Source organism: Otolemur garnettii, unplaced genomic scaffold (assembly GCF_000181295.1).
Source record: "Otolemur garnettii isolate 467f Iridium unplaced genomic scaffold, OtoGar3 scaffold00063, whole genome shotgun sequence".
In the NCBI taxonomy this organism is placed as follows: domain Eukaryota; kingdom Metazoa; phylum Chordata; class Mammalia; order Primates; family Galagidae; genus Otolemur; species Otolemur garnettii.
In genome coordinates this window covers 11,041,224-11,064,172 of record NW_003852458.1, presented here as the reverse complement: position 1 = coordinate 11,064,172, position 22,949 = coordinate 11,041,224, and positions in this window count along the sequence as shown.

The following is a 22,949-nucleotide window of genomic DNA, read 5'->3' as shown; positions in this document are numbered from 1 at the left end:
GAAATAAAGTCTCATTCTGTTCCCCTGGGTAGAGTGTGATGAGATCATAGCCCACAGCAACCACAGGCTCTTGGGCTCAAGTGATCCTCTTATCTCTGCCTCCCGAGTAACTGGGACTACAGGGGCCTTCCCAGTGCCTGGCTAGCTTTTCTATTTTTTTTTTTTTTTTTTTTTTTAGTAAAAATGGTGTTTCACTTAGCTAAGGCTGGCCTTGAATTCCTGAGCTCAGGTGATCCACCCCACCTCAGCCTTCCAAAGTGCTAGGATTATAGGCATGAGCCACTGCACCCAACCTTATTATCCTTTTTAATGTACCTGTACAGAAATATTAATGTATTTGATCACAGACTCTGCTAAGGGGATGCAATAAAAACATTTTACCTGTCTAAACTCAACCCTATGTCTGAAATACAATGGGCCCTAAGAGTTTTGGATAAATAATTGATGTATTATTACCATTTCCTCTACATTTCTGCCCTGATATAATATCAATTCAAATTGATAAATTTATCCTTGGCATACTGCATTTGATAAAAGAGCTGGAAGGAAATGACTTTTTTCTATCTCTGAATGTTTGTCATTCCAGAGGACCTTTCTCACCTTCTCACCCATTATTTCTTGATCCTTTCTTTCTTTACTGTGTATTTTATGTTTCTCCTTTCATCCCGTATCAATTACAAATTGCAATTACAGAGGAGGGTCAGGAAACTTGATTGCAGTGCTTTGAGTATTTTTATGCTATGCTAAGAAGCCAATGATGGGAAATTCAGGGCTGGTACAGTGGCCTTTAGTGTCATGACAGCAGGAAGAGGCAAGTCCAGCAGACTTCCACTAAACACTTACTGGCTGACCTATGTCACATGCTCACTTATAGATGCAAAGAATATCAGGAAATCTAATTATACTTTTAAAAACATATTTCCCACTAGAGGCAACGAAGAATAAGACAACTGATATGGACAGACTGTAGCATCTGCCAGTCTGCCCAGATGCACCAGGACAGATGGTAGTGGAACTGAGTTAGAAGATATTGTCCTCATCATTGTTTCATGATAAGGAGAAAATGTTTCCATTTTTTTATATCTCCCATGTCATAATATAACCATCTTGGTATTTCTAATTGCTTCCCTGGATCAAGAATTGAAACTTTCAGCCCCCTCCTCCAACCATATTTCCAAGTTTTTAGCTTGTGGCCTTTCCTCTGCCTTCCCTATGCACCAAGCTACATGCAGAATTCACCTATATTGTCCTCTAACATAGTGAAAGCATGTATATAAATGCCCAGGTTTGTGTGAGAGTGTCTATGGAGATGTTTTGTACAAGAATGAAGAGTGAGAGTGAGGATGTGGTTGTATGGGGAGCATGTGTTTGTATATACTCCTTCACTAAGTCTCAGACTGAAGGACGAAGTACCATTACCAAGGAAAAATGAAAACATAATTATCACTTCTTTCCATAATTTCTTTTCTTCCCTTTGTTTAATCAGTTCTTTGAGAAGCTTTAATGTATAACCAGTTATTTCTCTGTTTCTTCCTTGAGCATTTCTTGGTATTATGGGGATGATGGGAAACGTCTTCTTTCCCCTTGAAGGTTCCCTGAAAGATCAATTCACAATAAGGAGGATTAATAAGAGAGATTTTTTTACCATGCTCATGGAGAGAATCAGAGTGATTATCCCAGTGGGTTCTGGAAATTTATATGCCCTCATTTGATAAGGGAGTGGGAGATGACAAATACAGGTCATTCTGTTTATGGATAATATTTGGTTGCTAAGGAGGATGAGTAGATACTTGGGAGAATGGATAGGGAAACAGATTGACTCATACATGATTCTCTCTGGAAATTAAATTAACCTGAGAGGTAAGTATCATGTGTAAAATGATTTGGGTCAGGTCTGGTTGCTTTTGTTTTTTTTTTGTTTTTTTTTTGGTTTTTTTTTCTGGTTGCATTCTTGATCTTCTTTCCTGTAATATATTGAGAAAGCAGGACAGGAAGAAAAATGGATTGTTCTATTTGATGGGTTTGGTTTTTTATGAAGAAAGAGGGACAGCCCCACCCAAAGCCGATTGTTATCTAAGGGCCTTTGATTCAAAAAGAATCTTTATACCAGGAATCATATTTGGGGATGAAATTTTCTGAGCTCTTTCAGTGTTGCTGTTTCCTCAGTAACAAGTAAAAGACTAAATAGAAACAATCATTAAGTTTGGAAATTCTGGGAATTAGTGAAATATCTTCTTTGAACTTTTTTTTAAACTAGAAACTGACGATTTATTAGCATATTACCAAAGCTCATTATAATTTCTTTATCCTATTTTATAAGCAGTATTTCACCCATTCCTCCAATAAGACTACCTGAAAAAGTAACTGTGTTCATGCCCCCAAAAGGCATGAAGGCGCTGGAAGGTGACAGAACATTGTGAAACTATCAGCGGATATAAACTATCTGATTTTCTTTTTGTGGTTATTTTTCCCTGGTCTTTGTCTATAATGAAATCTGCTGCTATCGTGTTGATCATTCCTCACCTTTATAGTTGTTTGGGATTTTGTTCTTCTTACTACTCATTAGGCAAAATACTTCACCATCAGCAGCTTCCTCCTCCTCACCATTTTCGGATACATATTTGGCTTAGCTGATTCTAATTACCCTCATATGAACACCATTATAACATCTTTCCATACGCAGAATTAGCCATTTATTCTTATTCTTCAATCCTTATTTCATAGCAAGCACCAAATCCATAATGTGACCTCTATTTTTTGCCTTTGGTCTGTGGCTGCAGACCATCATTCAAGCATTTCTTCTAAGGAAATAAATTTCAAGCAGCCTGTCAACATTACAATAAATTCTATTCATGAATATTCAGTAGCGACTATTGTTTATCTTTTTTTCTTTTTTTTTATTAAATTATAGCTGTATACATTAATGCAAACATGGGGTACAGTGTAGTGTTTTCATATACATTTTGAAATACTTTCATCAAGCTGGTTCACAGAAATTTCATGTCATTTGTGTAGTCATTGTGTCAAAACATTTACATTCTAGTTCTAGAAAAGTTCACTTGTACCCTTGTTAGACAGAAATATAGGTGATCTTTCCGGTCACCCTCCCACCACCCAGCCACCCTTCTCCCCTCCCCTTCCTCACCCCCTCCCCATATTCTTGGGCTAGAATTAAGTTGTTTCTTTCATTTGAGAAGTATATATTAGTTTCATAGAAGGGCTGTGTACGTTGGATACTTTTTCTTCCATTCCTGTGATACTTTGCTAAGAAGAACATTTTCCAGTTCCATCCATGTAAACATGAAGGAGGTAAAGTCTTCGTTTTCTTTAGGGCTGCATAGTATTCCATGGTGTACATATACCACAGTTTATTGATCCATTCGTGGATTGATGGGCGCTTGGGCTTCTTCCATGACCTGGCAATTATGAATTGGGATGCAATAAACATTCTGATACAAACATCTTTATTGTAACGTGATTTTTTATCTTCTGGGTATATACCTAATAGTGGAATTGTAGGATCAAATGGCAGGTCTATTTTTAGTTCTCTAAGTGTTCTCCAGATTTCTTTCCAAAAGGAACGTATTAAATTGCATTCCCACCAGCAATGTAGAAGTGTTCCCTTTTCTCCACATCCACACCAGCAACTCTGGTTTTGGGATTTTGTGATATGGGCTAATATTACTGGAGTTAGGTGATATCTCAAAGTAGTTTTGATTTGCATTTCTCTAATGATTAAGGATGGTGAGAATTTTTTCATATATCTATAGGCCGCACACCTATCTTCTTTGGCGAAATTTCTTTTCAAGTCCTTTGCCCACCTTGCAATGGGATCACTTAGGTTTTTTTTTTCTTTTAAAGCAAATTCTTAACACCTTTTAGAATTATGGGAAAAAAAGAATTCCTCTGACGGAGGTCAGAGGTCGTTTGGTTCATGGTCCTACCTCAGAGATTAAACTATCCCAGAGTGATTAATTCTCATGTTCTTACCTCAGGGATTATCCCGGAGACATCAATCCTCATATGCTTTTAATATAAACCAAAGAAATCCATTTTCAATTCTTATTTTATTTCCAAGTTCTAGGACCATGCCGGGAGGCGGCAGTGAGCAGTTCTGTGTGCCATTGTGTAGGTTTTGGTGTTGCGGTACTGACATGGGAATAGTGGTACAGGAATAGAGCCAGGGTACAAGGAAGAAAGTCTGGCATTCCCAACAGTGAGGCTGCTGGTTGTAACACTCTTCCCTTCTTTAAATAACACCATCAGTTATAGTCAAAGGCAAGTTTATTTTATCGAGTCAATCAGCTAACAAAATTGATTTACACAAACTAATTATTTTAGTTGTTTCATCATTTTTTTTTTTTAATTTTCCATACGTTTTACTTCCCGTTTATTCTCCCAAGATCCCGTTTGGTTGGTTATGTCTCCTCTGATGCCACCATTTACAGATAAATGAAGTGATTGAAAGACATCAAGTTCCAAAGTCAACTCGGAATGCAAAGATCTCAGAGAGTGAAATCTGCTAGAAACCCAATATGAAAACGGCATGTGGAAGATTGCTCTGCTATCTCTCTATAAATTTATCTCATCTCGTTTTTCTCCCAATAGTAAAGAGATGACTTATTTTGTTTTGTTTTGGTTGACCATCTGGTATATTGGTAACTTATGCTTTAAAGTCAAGCATACACCCTGATGTACAAAATTTGTAAAAAGTATCTATAACACCAGAATTGGTGTCATAGCATGAAAAGATTCTCAGTTTATAGAACCAACATAAAACCAAAATGAATTAAGAGATCAGCGAAGCCATAACTCCCCTGGTGTTTATTGTTGGACCTATATACCATTCTCATTGATTAGAAAGTCAGACACAATTGTCCACATTATTTAAATTATTATTGTTGTTATTATTTTAGCTGAGGGCATCTGACTGAATCCAAGTAGGTGATACGTATCTGTAATGGGTCTTTACCATACTTCACTGCTATTTCCCAGGCTAATTGCCAGGGATTTCCAGTAGATAAATTTTAGTCACTGAAACTCTGTTATAGTTGACACTACAGACTACTTTCTCTCTCTATTTATTAAAACTATTTTTTCTTGGTTTCTATGATTCTTTTCTAACTCATCTATCACCCTGTGCTGACTTAGTCTCAGTCATTACGGGTTTCTTTTTCTTAACACGACTCTTAAATATTTGTGGCCTTGATTCTTCTTTCCTTTGTTTCTCTTACTTAATCACTTACCATCTTGATTATCCTGAGTTCCAAATCTCTAACCTGAGGGTTGTGTTTTTTTAAGATATAAAAGTGTCAGTTTATTTTATATTAAAGAAAGGGAAGAGAAGGAGGGAAAGAGATGAAAAAGAGAGAGAGAAAAGAGCAGAGGGCAGGGAGTGAGAGAGGAAAAGATACAGAGGAAGAGAGAGAAAAGACCCAACCTGAGTCCTTTGTTTGGTTTTTTTCAGACCAGGTCCCACTGTGTTGCCCAGACTAGAGTGTTGTGGCCTCTCATAGCTCACTGCAACCTCAGACTCCTGGACTCAAGGGATCCTCCTGCCTCAGTCCCCCAAGTAGCTGGGAGTACAGGTATGCAGCACCACTCTGGGTCTCTATCCTAAGTTAGAAACCATTTATGATGCTTTATTGTCCACTTAACAGGTCCCCCTGTGTATCCCACAAGCATCTCAGAATGAGACACACAACCTTTGTTCAAACCTGCTTCTACATTTTTTTCTTTTTCTTCTTTCGTGGGGGAGAAATAACGCTTGTTTATTTATTACACTTAGCAAGTTCTCAGTTCGTAATTATTGCTTGAGGAAAAATTAATTTTTGTTAATGGACAAAATGGCTTTAAACTCATTAAAGCCAATACATAAATTCATTCATACACTCGACAAATATATAATGAAGACGTGGTAAAAAAACACACATTGTGGTCAATTGGGGGATATAATTGTGATTAAAACGAAGTCCGATCCTGCCTTCAAGAATGTTATGATCTAGTCATAGGAAACATGTTAATCAAATATTGACACAAATAATTTTCATGAACTATGATAGGTGCAGTGAGCCTATGTTAAATGAAACTTTCTGGAAGTGTCAGAAAGTTTTCCTCAGGAAGAATATTTGATCTGGGATTTAAGGAATGAGCAAAAATTACTTGGGTAAACAGGAGGAGGAAGAGATTTCCGGGCAGTGATAAAAATCTACAGGAAGACTCTCGCCAAGGCGAGGGAGGCTGAGATCCAGAAGACCAGGCGGAAGGAAGATGGCAAAAGCCAGTAGTGCTGGCCGGCACCTTGAAAGCCACGTTAAGAACTCTCTTTGGTTTTTATCCTAAGGACAATGGAAAGTATTAAAGGATTTTAAGTTTTTGAACAAAAGCGTCACACAATCAACAGATAACTCCTAGTCAGACTTTACAAGATAGAAGTTCTACTTCAGCCACTAATGCAGAGATAGCAAAAATTCGGCACCCACATCAGTAAATACTCTGCCTTATCCATGGCAAACATCACCAATCAATCACAATTTCCTACCAGTAATTCCATAACTTGTTCAGTTTTCCAGAAACCTCAATCATTTCAGCTTCTATTTTTGCCATCAAACCTTGGATAATATTAGGCCATATATCCTGTTGCTGCTGCCTGAATGTCTCTGATCTATTCCCCGCTCTGTATCTACTGCTGTAGTTCAAGCCAACAGTTTGTGCTTCTTGAATTATGACAAGAACTTCCTCATTGGTCGTGGTGGTACCAGCTTTGTTTTCAGTATGACAGCTACGATAATGCTACCAGGATAATCTTCTGGAAATGTTTAACATAATACAGTTATTATATGTTAAATTGTTATCTCCCCCAAAAACACATGTTGAAGTCATAACCCGCAGGAACTCTCAGAATGTGAACTTCTTTGGAAATAGGGTCATTGCAGATGTAATTAATTAAGATAAGAGCATATGGGAGTAGGGTGGGCCCCTATTCCATTATGATGGATGCCCTTAAAAAAGATTAAATTTGGACACAGACATGCACACAGGGAGAACATGACGTGAACATGAAGGCAGGGATGGAGGTGACATATCTACAGCCAAGGAAGACCAAAGATTTCCAGCTAACCACCAGAAACTCGGGGAAAGGCATGGAACAGATTCTTCCTTCCAGCCTTCAGAAGAAAGGAACCCAGCCAACACCTTGATCTCGCATCTCTAGCCTCCAGGACTGTGAGACAATTTCCTATTGTTTAATACACCCAGTTTGTATATTGTCATGGCATCTCTAGCAAACTAACATCACAATCACATAATATTTCTATATTCTGGCAGTGCCTTGTAGCTCAGTGGGTAGGGTGCCAGCCACATACACTGAGGCTGGTGGGTTTGAACCCAGCCCAGGCCAGCTAAACATCACTAGCGACTGCAACAAAAAAATAGCTGGGCGTTGTGGCAGGCACCTATAGTCCCAACTACTCAGAAGGCTGAGGTAAGAGAATCTCTTGAGCCCACAAGTTTGAGGTTGCTGTGAGCTGTGATGCCATAGCACTCTATGGAGGGCAACATAGTAAGACTCTGTCTTAAAAAAATATATATGTATTTCTATATTCTAGATCTTTAAATTGTCCAATGACACCCTTTGTGTATGGTATCAAATGCATCAAATGCAAATATGTCTCACCATAATAGGTTAATAGATAGACAAGACTCAATATGGTCCTGGCTGTCTCTCCCTCCATTTTTACTTCTCTTTGTTTTCCTGTTTAGTTCACTTCATTTCTCTTATAATTCTTATGGCTACTAGTTTCTACTTGGATTTATTTTATCACCATGCTGTCATTAGGGATTTCAACCTATCTATCATTAGTCATTGGTGTTATCCTATTCTCCATAAATTACTTCAAGGCAGAAGTAGATTTCCATCCTGTTTGTTCCTTAGGAATCCTTTCTTTACGTCTTCTGTCTCTTCTGTCGTGCTTACCAGGACACATCAACCTTTATTGACATTCTCTACCCACTCACTCATTCCTCACACATTGAATTAATCCTTTAAGGAAAGAGATTTTGATTTGTGCATCTGGCACTAGAAGAAGTTAAATATTTTGAATAGATAAATGAGGCCAGACGATCTTCATTCCTCTTTTCACTTCTTACCATGCCTTTTCTCTTATTCAGAAAGCTGCCCAGACACGCTACGCATTCTTTTTTAGTTCTACTTTATAGCCAAAAGGCTACATTTTTTGTTGTCATTTTCTTTTAATGAGATGATACGATTTCCCCAGCTGGGGAAAGCACGTGTTATATAGTTTTGAAAGTCCTCTTGGCCAGGATTTACAAATTTTTGAACTTTCAATGCAGGAAATCATTAAGCAAAGGAATAAAGTCAAGTGGTTTTACTCTGTCAAATGTCTTTCCAACTTAGACATTTGGTTTAGAGCTTAATCTAAACTGTATCTCACAGTAGTGGACAGTACTTGAAGTTTAAAGTGAAATTCAATAACTACTCAATGTTCTTGGCTAGAAATGCAATATGCTAGAAAATAATATTGTTAAATGGAAGATAAAGGAAAGATCAATCATCCAGTATAGCATTACACTTAATATTTGTTTAGCAGTATGTATTTTAGAAAATATATGTGATAGTTAATAGACATAATTTTGGACATAGTTAATAATATTTTTTCTTAAAAATATAGATATGACCACTTCTTGGATTGTTCAGCACTGTGTATCTCAACTAATTATATTAGATTTTAATATTTCACTTCATCTACAGTTGGGTTCGTGAAATTTTAAGTGAAAAAGTAGAGCATATGTTATCTATTTAAAAATCCTCATTTTTTTTCAGTTTCCAGATTTCTTTTCTTTCTTTTTAAATTTTATTTTATCTTAGTTCAGATTAATATGAGGGTGCCTGAGGGATTAGGTTACATTCTTCTCGTTTGTAAGACAAGGTCCGAGTTGCAGCTTTTCCTTTTCCGAGGAAGTGGCCATCCATCTGTGCACTATTCCTTTGAGCGGCAACTTGCTGAACCTCCCCTCACTGTCATTTTTTAGATTAAATTACTAAGGTCTAGATAGTCTACCTCACTTGTCTGAGTTCATGTGACTATCTGAGAAATGGGGAAAGACTAGAACCTACATCATTTAAGTTACAAAGTCATTTTTCCTCCTTTCTATATTACCTCTATTGAAAGAAAGCTCTAATAAAAAAGAAACTTAAGCATATATATATTCTATCCTTAGATTGCACTGAGAATATCAATGCATTATAAATTATTTATTTTGCATAAAATTGTAAGTCCAAGATTATACATTTCACTAAAATCTAAAATTCTATTGGCTGTAATAAACAGTGAATATAACACAAGGTTTGGGAAGTGTGTTTCATGTCTCTTTAAAATGTTCTTTAGCATAGTTTGAAATATAGTGTTTTCTTCTCAGTTCATATCCTTGTAGAAAACAAAGGCTTCATTTCATTGGCTAACTTTTTACAAAACAGTCATTGTGAAATACACATAAGTGGAGGTATCACAAAACTATTGTGATGAGAGTTCAAAGATCTGGCATTACTGTGAGATCTAAAGGTTGTTGACATTTCCAATTTATTTACTGCTTTTATATCTCAACTATGAAATAATTTACTTTCAATATTTTGTTAAGGACCAGAACATGGAAGAGTACTTCACACATAGTCTGTGGCCGATAGGTACGTGCGTGGTTGAGAGCTTAATGCTGAGGAAAATACATTCAATCCTTTTTAGATTTGGGCAGGGATAGGTTATAAACACACTATTAAATAAAAACTTTTTGAAATTAATACACAGACCTCTCTGGAGTGATTATACACTTCAGCTCTCTAGAGCAATAATGTAAACCAATTATTATAATGGGGGTTGCAGTTCTATGGATGTACTACAACAGTGCTTTCCATAGTGACCTGCAAATATCACTAAAATTTGAACTTGTCTTTTGCTATTTGATTAATAATAACTTCATAAACATTATCCTTTAAGAAATAAATGTTCCAGGCCAGGCATAGTGACCTCAGACCTGTAATCCCAGGACTCTGGGAGGTCAAAGTGGGATGATCACTTGGGCTGAGGAGTTCGAGACCAGCCTAAGCATGAGTGAGACCCTGTCCGTACTAAAAATAGAAAAATTAGCCGAGCATTGTGACAGGCTCCTGTAGTTACAGCTACTAGGATCTTAGATTCTGTTACCAAACAGCTATAAAACCATAAGAGGTTTACTGAACAAGTAACATGTGGTATAGAATGTTTTAATTTTTTTTACCAAACTCTTCCGAGATATCCATTCCTAATGGAAAGACTGCTTTGCTTTCTCGGTGTTACACCACAGGAAGAGTCTCAGTTTTGTCATTATGACTGACTTTTCTATTACAAGGTTTAGTCCAATCCAGTCTAAGCATCAATTCTCATCTCACATGCAAATAAAGCTCCTCCTTGCCTTTCACAGTCAGGCTGCACCACTCTGCCGATGAGAGGAGCTAAATGGGATCTTTTGCTTCTTTTACTTTTTCTGCATCTTTCAGTCTTTGTTTTTGACTCCTTCCCTTCCCTCCAGACCTCATTTTTCACCTATATGTTGAATGTTAGAAGAAAAAGGCTAACGTTCGTATATACCTTCTTGATAGGTAGCCGGGGTGACTTTTAAGGGCAGGCACCCAAATGTAAGCACCTGCGTGAAATACACATGTGGATTCCTGAGAGGTCTGAATAAAACAAGTCTACACTAGTCACCCACCAACGTCCTTTCTGAGTGGCCATATCTGTTTTGCTAGATTCTGCAGGGGCACAAACAAGACCATGTTTTCGTGGCTGATGATAAAATAGAGGTTTCTATCTAATTTGCATTCCATGTCCTCTGCTGGTCACCGTCATCTTTTCCCCTGGCATCTTCATTCTGGGATTTCTGAAGAAAAAGCAGTCCTTACCTGGGGCCTGCCACTGTCACAGAAGAAACCACAGATGGTCACTATTTTAAGAACGTTTTATTTGGGAGTGTTGTAACACACGTCACTTCTTCTCATGTCTCTTTGGCAAAGCATCTCCCACAGAAAAGCCTAAGGTCAATATGACGGGGAGTATGATCTTCCCACAAGTAGGGAAAGGAATATTTTCAGCAAGTGCAACAACCTTTCAATGTGACTTCTTGCATTCTAACCCTAACCACCTTCAGCTACTACCACTGAAACATACTCCATAACCTCTACGTGTTGGCTGAGGTACCTTCACACTGGCAGGCCATGCTCTTGAATGGAGTATTTTCAAGATGGCTTCAATGTAGCTGACTCTGACTATATCTGCTTACCATGGTTCACATGTCCATGGCCTTGCAGTCATATATTATTTTCATGTCCCATAATGGAAAGGCACACAGTTCTTCCACTGTTGTCCCTTTTTACTTTGTTACTGGGAGTTGTTTTAACCTGATTTACATTAAAATTATCCAGGAATAAGCAAGAACTAAGATGTATGTTGCCTCTGCTTTTAACCTCAAGATGTCAATTTCTCCAGGGATCTTTCTTATCATAATCTAGTCTGGTGCACAAGGAGATGGGCCTAGAAGTTTCCGATGCTCAGCAAATGTCCATGCAAGGAATGAGAAGCCTCCCTGAGAGGACTTGCAGTTTCAATGAAGAATTCTCTTGATCCTTTCTTGTCTGAGCAGAGGAACAGCCACTTCTCCTTTCATTAAGGAAGAAAGAAGGGAAAATACTTCTGCACTTCCACTAGGCTGAAAAACTCCCAAAACACAGAACTGCATTCTTTATTAAGCTTTAGTCTTCTGTTTAGAAAGCCTGAAAGTCATCGTGAGGAAGAGAGTTGAACCAGGTTGGCCACCTCTTCTTAAACTCTACAGGTAGTATTTGAAATCTCTTTGGAATTCTTTAAAATATGGGATTCTTTTTATTTTTATTTATTTTTTTTATTAAATCATAGCTGTGTACATTAATGCAGTCATGGGGTACAGTGTGCTGGGTTTATATACAATTTGAAATATTTTCACCAAACTGGTTAACATAGCCTTCATGGTATTTTCTTAGTTACTGTGTTAAGACATTTATATTCTACATTTAGAAAGATTCACATGTACCCTTATAGGATGAACCATAGGTATGGTCCCACCAATCACCCTCCCTCCACCTATCCTCCCCCTAAATATGGGATTCTAAATGCTTATTATCCATAACTTTTGGGATTCATCTAAAATTTACATGTACACAGAGACACACACAAACTATCTTCTTTGATATCCTTTCTATGTAACTCTGAACAAATCAATTCACCTACATAGGATTCAGTTTTCTTATGAGGGAAACAACACCTACTGCAGGGCACTCTAACCAAATATTACCAAAACCACTAGGACTTGTGGGGAGACACTTTGAGCGGGGGGGTAGTAGCACGTTGATTCAGGACTTATTTGAATACTAGTAACTAAGGGTAGAATTTGGTACTTTAAAAGGACTAACAACCATTTTAGAACCTTGAAACATCTGTCTTTATTTTAGATCGGCATTTCTGTTTAAATAAAACATGGCTCTAACTCTCCTGGTCAAATATGTAGGTCTCCATTAGGCCAATTTTAAAACACTTCCTATTTTGTGAAACCCACGGAGCATCTACTTTAGTATTTTCCATCCCCAACTATTCCTTTCGCGTCATAGAAAATCTACTTCATTTAAAATAAAGAAAAGATTTTAAATTAAAACACAAAAGATCCAGAGAACTCTAAATTCAGTCCAGTTCTTCTTTGAAATTGTAACTGATGAAAAAAATTTCTTTTGCTTACTTCAGTTTGTGTTACATTCTTAATTTTATTTACATGTAGGTATTTTGTAATTTCCTTTTCCTTTCATGTTAACAAAAAACAAAGAGAAAGAGAGAGAGAACCATCCCAGAGGATTATGGACATAAAACTTCATGAATTGTATGTTTTCTACAAAAGCTAGCCCGTGCATCATGCATAACCTTCATAAACACCGCAAGGTACACATAATTTGATGCGTACCCTCAAAGCAATCACGTATCTTCAAGTTCTGTGTGTAGCATATAAGATAAAGGAATTTATAGCTTTTAGGTTACAAAGGCCATATAAAAAGAAAGACAAAAATTAACTTCCCAGTGCACATAAAAAAGGCTTAGTTTAATACATTGGTAATCTTATTTTAGGCTTCATAGAGGGTAATTTTTCACTTTTGAAATAAAATATAACAACCAACTAGTGTCTCAGTAATTAAACATTTAATGATTTTTAACATGCCCCATGGCACCTACTATGCTACTTGAAATTCTCTTTTAAATATCAGTCCTCAGTTGGGAATACATAGTTTTTCACCACATAGCTACTTAAATGGCACATAACAGGCACCTTACACTAGAAAATTACATTTGTGAGTTCGTTGAAAGGAATTTTAGGTTTCAGTTAGAAATTAATAGAAGAGTTACCAGTAAAGTAGAAAGAATAAAACAGAGGAAAGTGTTGGGTTTTTATTCAAAGGTTAAGTAGCTGCCTCTATTTGGCAACTGCACAGGAAACCTCATGCTAGTACTTGATAATTTCACAGCTGTCATACACTGGTCGATACTGATCTAATTCACACAGGAAGTCCAGAGGTGAGAAGGCGCTAAGACCGTCTAACTGGGCTCTACATCCCACTAGTTCGCTCAGGTAGCTTTCCTCATGGGGAGGCGTGGCAATTGGTATAAGGACTCTTGTTATTCTTCTTTCCAAAAGAAATCGCAAATTATGTTGGAAGCTGCAAGGTAATGAACCTTTCAAAGAGAGTAAAAGATTAATGGACTTTTATCCTTTACTATATCGAAAGAGAAAATTATTTCCTAGATAAGACAGGAAAGCAGTGACCTATGCAAGAGTTTTTGAGACACCGGAAAATCAAACCAGACCAAGTACAATAAATTAAAGAATATCACACAAAGGAAGATAAAAGGGGAAGGAAATTTGATCCATTTGAGGGATTTTTTTTTTTAGGAGGAAATGTATAATTTATAGAAAGAAACCAATATGCATTGTTTCTTTAAAAAAATACAAGGATCTTCGAGAGTTGGGAAACTTGAAGAGCTTAGTGGATCTACAAAGAAGAAATCGAATTGAGATGGCCATTTGTAGAACCTTCATGGGTCATCAGTAGCTGTTTTCTCTTCCTGAAATAACTAGCTTGATGAAAAGTTGTCTGTGACTTACCAACTTACTGGGCTAATATTGTACCTGGTATAATGAATCTATGTAGGTTGAAGATGAATAAATATGAAGATGAACAAATCCTTTGACTCACTATCACTTAATTATCATGTTGAATAGGGATAAATGACATAATAGAAGAAATTTGGGAACAGCTCTCAGAACCATGAAGCCCTAAGAAAGAAACTAAAGAATTTTTTTTTTTTTGGAACAGAATCCTATTTATTTATTTATTTTTTAACATAGAATCTCACTATATCATCCTCAGTAGCGTGTCATGGTGTCACAGCTCACAGCAACCTCAAACTCTTGGGCTTAAGCAATTCTCTTGTCTCAGACTCCCAAGTAGCTGGGACTACAGGCACCCGCTACAACCGCTGGCTATTTTTTGTTGTGGTGGTTGTTGCAGTTGTCACTGTTGTTTAGCAGGCCCAAGCCAGGTTCAAATCCACCAGCCCCAGTGTATAGGCCTAGTGCCCTACCCACTGTACTACAGGCACCGAGCCATATGCTTCCATTTTAGGGTTGGAAGTTTTGTACATAGAAGATCAGAAAAATAATGGTTAGTTAGGTAAACAGAAGTAGAGAACAGGGTCTGGTTGCTGCACCAGGGATTATTCTGCCACATTGATGAACACGTGAAGTATATTTCACAGAATCATCTGGAAGCCTGCCAGGTTTATACTATAAATTCAAAATGTAGAAGGAGGAAAATATTGTAAAGCTATGAGAGTAAAATGCACGAGGGGCATAGGTCATTACAATAGACCAGGTATGTAAATGGTATTGATAAAAGTTCATAGTGAACAACTCATAAAAAGAGGGTCAAGAATACTGTATGCTCAATGCTCATAGAGTCAGCAACATTTTCAGAATGAGTTAAGTTAGTAAAACACTAAAATTTGTCATTTGAAACTCATGATCACAACAGCAAAAATTTGTACTTGTTCAAGTAAAGACTTGGAAGATGAGGCAGGTGGACTCTACATGTCACCTCATGCACATGTCAGCTTTTACAGAACACTTTGATTCTGCCCTTGCTATCATGGAAGAAGATACCTCAGTGAAAAATGGTAGAAAAGAGAGAACAAAGTAAAATGATGGAGACAATGCTCCACAGCTGAGTTACTGAAAGAAGATCTTGTTTCTGCCTCTAGAACTATAATGAGCTTAGACCTGAAACTGTGTCTAGAGATGGCCCCAGTGCAGGGGTCCAGGGCTACTTCATATTAGGGATGGTGTTCACCTAAGTAGTTAAAGGTCTTGTAGTTGAAGGAAGAACCTTGGTCTCCGCGTTGAAAGGGAAACAGTAGGCAGAGCATGGTGGCTCAGACCTGTAATCCTAGCACTCTGGGAGGCCGAGACAGGTGGATTGCGTGAGCTCACAAGTTTGAGACCAGCTTGAGCAAGAGCGAGACCCCATCTCTACTAAAAACAGGCAGAACTGTGGCAGGTGGCTGTAGTCCCAGCGATATGGGAAGCTGAGTCAAAAGGATGGCTTGAGCCCAGGAGTTTGAGGTTGCTGTGAGCTATGACACCAGTACACTTCTTCTACCTTGGGGTAACAGAGTGAGACTCTGTCTCAAAAAAGAAAAAATAAGAAAGGAAAACAGTACTGAATGGAAGATTCAAAGATGAAGACAAGGCAGACAAGAAAGTAGTTAAAATTGGAAGGATTAACAGTGAGAAAGTATGTTATAGAAAATTTATGACAAGTAATTCATGATTGAAGCAATAGACAGCAAGAAAGTGTTTAGATTAGGCTTCTAGGGGATGTTTAGTGTATAAGACGTGGGTGTGGGCAGGAATACTGGCAGGTGGCAGTGGCAGCAGCTTAGGGGAATCAAAGACCACAGATCTGGAAGGGAAAACAAATATGGAATGAGAATTTCCACCTTCCCTGTAATCTGTTAAAACTCTCATTCTCTCATAGGAAAACAAAGTTTAATATAACCATGTAAAGTACATATTTTAGGATCAAATAGGCTTAATATGAAAATTGGCTATGAGGGACTCTGTGACCTTCAGCAAAAAAATATCTACATCAGCCCCAAATCTCTCATCTGTAAAGTGAGAATTATAACAGTAGTACTGATATTGCTGTAATATCAGGAAGAATGGTACCCTGCACATAGTCATCTGTATATAAATATTAGTCTACTCTTATTATTAGTATTCAGCTAAAAGTAAATTATCTGATGAATTCTTTATTTGCCTTTAAGTAAATCATTTTCCACCAAAATTCGTCAACTTGACTGTTAAGGAAAATTTTTTGGAGGAGTAGCAACGAGAGACCGTCTGGAGAAAGTAGTTCTTTTCCATCATCTGAAAGTAGTGCTCCTCTAATTCAGTGTGTTTGTAAAATACCTACATGTCTATTTTTATATGTTCAATTTAATCCAGTTGGCCTAGTGTGAGGGCCTGAGATTCCACATTTATAAAAGATCTCAGGCAATCTTGATCCTGCCGGTATGTGGCCCACACTTTGAGTAAAAAGGGCATGGACTACCTGAAACAGCATCAAGAAGACAGGGCAGAAAGTGAGACATGAAACCTGGGTAGCCAGAAGACGAATCTCAGAGGGCACGGAGTGTTGAGATTTCTTGGGTCAAGTCCTGAAAATAGGATGGCTCAAATTCAAAACCAATGATACAGGATGCAGTTTTCAAAAGTGAAATTTTGACTTTATAATCTCAAGGAATTCTGAAGGGGATTTCCATAGACCACAAGCATCAATTAAATAAAATAATAACATATACAAAAAATTAAAGGAAGGAAAATAACTAAGGAAGAAAAAGAATGATCCAAGCCTGAAAGGATATTGCCTCTATGAGCAAGTTGATAAATCTTAGGATATATTGAAGTTTCTTAAGGCACACAGAATTACTTTTTAAATGATAATTTTATAGTAAGAATAGCCCAAAGAAACAGGCACATTGTAAGTCGAATTGCCTGTCCATAGTTGAGTTCGTTTCTGACTATAGTTTGTTTCACTCTGGAAAGTGAAGAATGAAAATTGATACAAAAGATAAAAAGCAGATTAGTGGTGGAAATATTGTATTATACCACACTAAACGGTAAACATCTTTCTGTTCAGGTAGATTACATTCTCTACTACATCTGTTTGATGTATCTGGGAGCATTTATGTTGGGTGTATAAATATTTAGTATTGAAAGATCCTCTTGTTGTATTGTTCCATTGGCCAGTATGAAGAGACCTATATTGAAAATTTTAAATATCAGAATTGGAATCTACACACATGAACATGAGCATACACCCAATATAATTCAAACATGGGTTGTCTTCATCAAAGTAGAGGGTCTAGATTATGAGAGGGGAAGTCCCAGTCAATTGAGTGATGCAAAAACTATGTCAAAAGTATACACTTTGGAAAATTTGGTATAGCTCAGTCATTAAGACATAGACCATGCAGCCAAAAACCACTCTGAAAACCACTTTAGGATGGCCAGATATGTCAACTAGACATATCTAGATGACCCTAGATTCAAATGCCATAGCTCTTATTTTCTTGAGCAAATGGTTTAACTTCTCTTTCTCACAGTGTCCATGTGGTTAATAACAGTACTACTGCATGAAGCTACTGGAATACACCAGAATAATTACATGAAATTTTATACCTCTATCTGTACCTATGTCTATATCTATATAATGTAAAATGTTGTCTAGCACGTAAAAGACACTGGGTGTTAGCTACCATTATTATTCTTACTGTTAGTTATTACTAATTATTCTAGGCACTGCCCTTTAGGAGAACCACTGATACACAGCCCAGTCCAGGGAGAGGTGACTCAGACAACAAAAGAATGAAAATCGTTTTATAAGGAAGTTTAAAATATCTCAGGCTATTAAGTCTGGGACTGAGATTTGAGAAGGGTCGAAGGGACAAGAGACAGGACAGCTGTCTTCAAAAATGAGAGAATGAGTACCTCTGACCTACGATACACAAGAGAACAAGAATTAGACCAATATTGGGAACCACGTAGGGGAGATTTAAGTTCAAATAAGGAAGATTTTTCTAATATAGAATAAGTAGAACAGAATGCCCCTGAAATATTTAAGCAGGATTTAGAGAACTTGTTAGGGATGACAAATATAAGAATAAATAACTGAATTGGTAGGAAGGCTGGACTAGTTGGTTCATCTGAGTCCTGACCTTTATCTTATTTATTTTACAAATGAGGAACTGAGGCCCAGAAAAATGAAGTCACCTGACCACAGACAGTCAGAAAACTGATTAGCTGCAAATCCTGGCCTAGAACCCACTTTGTCAAATTCTTACGCAAGGCTCTTTTCTAGACATCCTCTTATTGGCAAAAGGAAAGTATTTTCCAGAACCAATAGGAATGTGTTCCCAAGTAAGAGTTGGAAGCAAATACACAGGGAGAAAAAGTGAGTAGAGCAAGCCGGGCAGAATCCAGTCCCTCAATCCTGGATAAGCAATGCCTGGGGCCTCTCTGGTGACTTCCGGAGTGACTTCTCAGTACTGAGTCTATTTGTATGTAAACCTGATCACAGAGCATTCTGAAATGTAAAGTTTTCTAAGTATAGACTTTGTAAACCGGAGCATATATTTGTCAGTTTTGGCCTGTTGTCCCAAATTTTCATGTGGAATAGATGTATAATAGGTGTCAGCCCAATGAAGAAAATAATTGAAATCAAATCCCTTCTAGGACTCTTCGACCAAGGGGTCTATCAGGTGTCTCAATAGACATCAACCCATTGTAACTGTCTTTAATAGTGATAACAAAAATGAGCGAGGAAAGGAACAGAAACTTTCTTTATATGAAAATTTGGGGTTTATAGAAGAAGTGATTCTACTTTTTCAGGTAAGGGTCATGTGGAGAATAAAATATTAATGAATGGGCGGATTGATAAAGAGTAAGATCATATGGTGGATATAATAATGAACAAATCTTAACTAGCTTATAAACCATACTATATACTCCAAGTAGGTATTTTGGTTAACAGATATTTTTTTCTCACTGTAACAAAGAGGGGAATGTTTTAGAAATTATTTCTGTCCCTAACTTCTCGAAATGTTTGTATTTTATAAACCTGTTGCTTTGCCTTACCTTTCATTAATATATATGCCTCTGAAAGCAAAGTCTCTGTTTTGTTCACCAACATACCCCACATGCCTAGAATGATACGTGACACATAATTTGCCCTTGATAAATACTAGTTGAATAAATTAATAAAAAAGTGAACGAATTGACAAGGATAGCTCTGAAAACCACTTTATGATTGCCAGATATGTCACATGAAAAGGAAGTTCTTGCAGCAAATGACCAAATCATCATTTATCTAAAATTAAGTTTCACTGAACATACTATAGTTTCTCTGGCAACTATACTTAAAAAAGAAACAAAACAAAAACCCTAAGAATCAAAGTGTGTGAAGTCCTCAATATTTATCTATGATAAAGATAGAAATAAATTTTCTTTAAAGATGATGTTGATGGATGTCAGAGAATCACAATATATGTATTTAAAAAATAAAACTTAAAAAGATGCGAAGGGATAAAGGTAAATCCTTTTGGAAAACACAGTTTAGTTTTTAAAAATCTTTCTAGACCCAGGGATGTTATGATTATTCTATCCTGTGTGTATGTGGGTGTGTTTTGGGATAAACCCTAAAACAGTTTTTAAGTGTTTTTTATACTTTGTCCTTCCCCTCTACGTGGAGGTCATTATAGGAGAGTTGTTGCTGTTGGTCACAACGTGGCCTTACATTCCGTGTTTTACAGTGAAGAATAATTACATTAAAAATAAACATCAATGTGCTCTGCCAAAATACCAGTCAGGAACTATTTTATTCATTGACAATGAGAACTAGACACTCCACAACTCTTTTAGGCTGACAACCTCTCCCTGATCTTTCAACACCCTGATCCTAAACACTCAATTTAGTAACTAGCAAGAGTGAATAAAGATTTTCTGTGAGATTGCATGTCTTCCCAATGATATCATAAACTCTAGGAATATTAAGAATCCCATATGACCTGTGTACCTTTTGTCTATCTAGTGTTTACCATGCAACTTGTTCCATAATCAGTACTCAATTATTGATTTAATGAATTAAGTTTTAGGACAAATGAAACAGATGAGGTCTGACAATTAAGTTTGCAAACTTGACTCTGTGCACTAATCTTGGTAGCACTATAGAAATAACTCAGCTCTCAAAACCTTGGCACATCAGTGTCTCACAGCTCTGCTCATGTTGACATATGGCAGTGTCCTGCTGAGTCATGTTCACTATTGTTGTTGCATATTTTTGTGTGCTGTCACGAGAATGTCAGAGTTTGAACTAAAGCAATGAACAAATGTTAAGTTTCTTGTTAAACTTGGCACAAGTGGAAGTGAAGTCAGGGACATGTTAGTCCACGTTTATGGGGATAATGCCATGAAGAAAAGGGCAGTGTGCAAATGGATGAAATGTTTTTCTGAAGGGAGAGAAAGTGTCACTGATAAAGAGAGGTCAGGACAGCCAGTAACGAGAAGAACGGATGAAAACATTGCAAAAATTCATTGAATCATGGGTCAAAATTGTCAGCTGACTGTGAGAAGCATAGCAGACCAAGTACACATCGATAGAGAAACAGAATCTTAACTGAAAATCTTGGCCAACCACTCGTGGCTCTTGCATCATGACAATGAACCAGCTCATGTGGCACTGTCTGTGAGGGAGGTTTTAGCCACTAAACAAACAATTCTATTGGAACACCCTCCCTTCTCACCTGATCTGGCCCCAATGACTTTTCTGCACATGAAGACACAGAAAATACTGAAAGGAGTTTTGATGACATTCAGGATATCAAGGGTGATATGACATCAGCTTTGATAGCCATTCCGGACAAAGAGTTCCAAGATCCTTTGAAGGGTGGACTGGGTGCTGGCGTCAGTGCACAGCTTCCGTAGGGGAGCGCTTCAGGGTGACTGTAGTGATGCTCAGCAACAAGGTCCGTAGCACTTTATCTAGGACGACATTAATTGTCAGACCTTATAAGTAGGACTGCAACCGTCATCTCTGTTTTGTTAGTTGACTTCTCAGCAATATGTTCTTCTGTTCTGTCATACCCTTATAACATGTATTGAGTGAGTAAATTAATCAAGGCTGGTCCCTCAATTCTTCATCTATGGAAAGGAGATGATAATGTACCATTCCATCGTGTTGTTGATTAAATGAATTAATGTGGGCAAAGTGCTCGGAATCGCAGCTGGCACATAGTAAATATTAATCGTAGAAGCGGCAGCAGCATTATTGATTATTGGGCCGTTTTCTAGTAAGAGTTTTTCAGACGGGAGTTCCTGTGTCCTCATAGGCACTGTCCAGTTAGAAGCCTGACCTTGGCATAGACAGACTCTTCTTTCTTGAAAAGCAATGTCTTCCCTCTTCCTTGTGTTTCCTGATTGTTTTTTTTTCTCACCCCTCCTGGCCCCTTCTCTGCTTCTTAAGAATTCAATCTTGAGGTCTGATTATAATACTTGAACTGTGTTATTGTGCAGTTGAATGCCCCATTTTTCCCCTTTCATTCTAAAAGCCTATTGGCCTGTTGTGATGTCATTTTATCTGTTGTTTTTAATCAAACTACCTAACTGAAAGTGGAGGTAGTTTGAAATGATCCTACAAAGTGACTTCTATAGGCCAGATCTGTTTGGCACAGAAAACACATTTTATACTATGTTGACTATGAATTGTTGTATTAGGACTCCCTACCGTCTATTGACGGGATAGACTCAGATTATGGACCCAAAATAACAGTTTTGCATATGTTATGGCTTAGAATGTTGGACTATATTAAACTAGTTAATGTTCTTTCTTTATAAGACATCTCAAGTTTTCTTAGGCTAAAATTAGATTAATAATTTTAGTTATCATAAAGTCTACTTAGCAACATTATTCTGTGGTTATTACCATATGAAGCTAAAAAAAATCTTCCCTCATTTGCCAAATTCATCTTTCTGAATCATTTTGCATAATCATTGAATGTAGTAGAGTGATTCCATTGGGCTTTACTGTTATGGAAACATAACTTTTTTCCAAACCTACTAGAAACAAGGCTCCATTCCCTCTTTGCTGCCTTGGAGAACCCACGGATGGTGAGTCAGCCTCAGTCTCCAATTTCACTTAATTCACTTGGCCTTTAATCTGTTTCATAAAGTATTTGCTCTTGCCATAAATATGCAAATATATGCAATTAACTTGTAAAAAGTTTTTCAGTGACAAGAAAATTTTCCCTTTTACAAAAACACATACCTGAACTCATCTCTTACCTCCTTTTAATTATCTGTACCCTAGAGACTCTAACCTAGTGGCTCTATAGTGTTTTAAAGGGAAGGAGGGAGGGCCTGGGAGTCAAAGGAGGGTTCACCTTTTGGGGGCGGGATACAAATATAAGAGGGTCCTTATCTAAAAAGCAATTAATGTAAACTGCCTCTGTGTACCCTTAATGAATCCCCAGCAATAAATAAAATATATATATATATATATAGCAGAAAAATAAACTAACTTCCAGAAAAGTGAATGGAAATTTTTATGGGTAGAAACCAGGCATTATATTTTTAAATAAACTTTATAAGACATTCTGATGCTCACCTGTGAGATTTTCCTTATTTTATCGAAATTAACAAATAATTCAAAACACTTGAAGAAATCAGCCTGGGTGAACTTTTTATGAGACAGACCCCATGGGCAATTGAAACAA